Source organism: Boleophthalmus pectinirostris, unplaced genomic scaffold, assembly GCF_026225935.1.
Source record: "Boleophthalmus pectinirostris isolate CB_2022bp ecotype Guang Dong unplaced genomic scaffold, ASM2622593v1 HiC_scaffold_4, whole genome shotgun sequence".
Lineage (NCBI taxonomy): Eukaryota > Metazoa > Chordata > Actinopteri > Gobiiformes > Gobiidae > Boleophthalmus > Boleophthalmus pectinirostris.
In genome coordinates, this window is record NW_026571353.1 from 37,154,210 (window position 1) to 37,156,616 (window position 2,407).

At 42.6% G+C, this 2,407-nt stretch overlaps 1 pseudogene; it reads right to left on the bottom strand.

Annotated features, from left to right (window-relative positions):
• Nucleotides 1-1,845, bottom strand: part of LOC110162077 (GTPase IMAP family member 8-like) — a 5,838-nt pseudogene extending 3,993 nt beyond the window's left edge.
• Nucleotides 1,846-2,407: the final 562 nt, after the last annotated feature.

The following is a 2,407-nucleotide window of genomic DNA, read 5'->3' on the forward strand; positions in this document are numbered from 1 at the left end:
ATTAGAATCAGTAAAAAAATCAGTATAATGTATTTATTGGTACAACAGAGATAAATTGGGAACAACAATAACAACAACAACAATAATAATAATAAATATAGCCGCAAGCGGCAATGATCGGCCCTTGCGCGTGCTTACGCCGCGCCCCGCAAACACCGCGCCCCGCAAACACCGCGCCCCGCAAATGCCGTGCCTCACACTGACCCTAATAAGCCTAAGCTTAAACCTTACCCTAATCATAATCCTAACCATAGCCCACCCCACGCCACCCCAACCACAAGTCTAACCCCTAACCCAAAACCTAATGCTAGGCCTGAACCCTAAAACCCTAACCTTAAACCTAAGCCTAATCATTACCTTAACCCTAACTCCTCACCTACTCCTGCCATTTTTCTACATTTTTGCTCGTGTTGATTAAAAAAAAAAAAAAAAAAAAAATCCAAGGCCAGCACATCCTCCACCAGAAAAAAATGCAAGGTGCACCTTTAAATAATTTAAATGTCTTTGCACCCCCTGCTGGCCAGCCGTGAAACATTCCCCATGTCCGTAATATATGTTTTTGCTTCTAGTCATTCATAGAATTTAATTCCCAAATTTGGTACGAATCCGATAATGTTGATGTTTCATGTCTATGGTAGGGGGCGCTATAGTGTTCACTTTCATATATTTTATAGTGTATTATATTCAGGCTGAGATCACGCATTAATGATTCAAATTTCAGCACGATCGGACTAAGTCTGTGCGAACGTGAGTGGCTCTTGACATTGAAAATTGTCAAAAATTTTAACTGAAATTTGTGGCACGTAAACCGCAATAGTTATCAAAATTAATTAAATAACTTTAGATGCCCCACTTCTCTAGATGATGTACGGTGATTTTCCGCCCTGTGGGTGAAGCGCCTTCAGCAAAAATGCTGAGTCAGCATTTAGAACATTTCAATCCAAGATGGCCGCATTCTGGTTTGTCAGATGTTATAGCGGCTATACGATACTGTGTTTCCTGGTAGCCGCAGAGAGGTAAAATTGGGTTTGGTAAAAGTTATGACGCGCTGAATGCGATGTAAAACAGATGAGGCTAGATCCAGAGTGCGTTTACGGTGGTTTAATATACAAAGCTGGGTTCACAGCGACAAGCGTACGTATATGGACCGAGAGCATGAATATTGTAAAAATGAATACTGCTTTGAAAATGTAAAACCAGAAACAAAGCAATAGTGGTCAACAAAAATTACGGCTACCCAACAGACCTCTCTCCTCCTACCTGGCCCCGGTGAGTATGCGCCATTTATACTTTCCACACACACACACACACACACACACACACACACACACACACACACACACACACACACACACACACACCCCACGCTCACGTGACCCCCACCTCCTCTCAGGGAACAGACACACACGCGCAAGCACACTGTGCCCAAGTGTCTCCTATAGGGGTCGTGGCCATAATAATATATTTTGTTTGTCTTCATATGACGAATGTGTGGACTGAATTTTGTGGCTCTAAGACATGCCCAAAATACAGAGTTTTCCAGGTGTTTTTTCGAAATTTTCGGCTCTTCTGAATTTTGGGCAAAGTTTGGTGAGTTTTTGAACATGTTTAGGGGGTCAAATTAGAGCTCTAAGAACAAAAGAATAATGAAAAATTAAAATAAAATTATAATAATTTGAGCTAAAACAATATATACATAAACACTGGAACAGCATATTATACGTTTTTTGAAAGCTCTCGACCTTCCCCACGTCACCGTGGGGTCACTGAATGACGGGCACTGACGCGCTCATCATTCACCATTTCGGTGGGGTCGCCCATGACCTCCCATTGACTTCCATTCATTTTAGCAGTAGTAAATATGGCCCAGGCCTTGGGTGTGGATTACTGGGATACTGCTGTTCGTGCCGAGAGCGACCGAGAGGACGAAGCATATGGCGTATTGGAGGAGGCGCAGTGGTGTGGTTAAGTCCTGGCTAAATCCTGTTTTAGTCCTGGTTTTAGACTTGGTTAGTCCTGGTTTAGTCCTGGTTTAGAACTGGTTTAGTGCTGGTTTTAGTTCTGGTTTAGACCTGATTTAGACCTGGTTTAGAACTGTTTTAGTCCTGGTTTTAGGGGTCTGCGTGGTGCACAGGAGGAGGGGACGGTCCACAAGGCATACGGGAGGGAGGGTTTGCGCTTTTGCGACCCAGTACCAAACAACGGCCCGGTACTGGTTCCCGGCCCGGGGTTTGAAGACCCCTGCTTTAGTTTTATTATTGCTGCTGTTGTTGTAATATTTTTGACATTATTATTCTTTACAATCCATCACTGTTATGAGGATGAGATGACAAAAACATAACATTTATTTTTTGTAGTATTGATAAAGTACAGTATAGTATATATTGAATAGAAATGACTCGTAGGC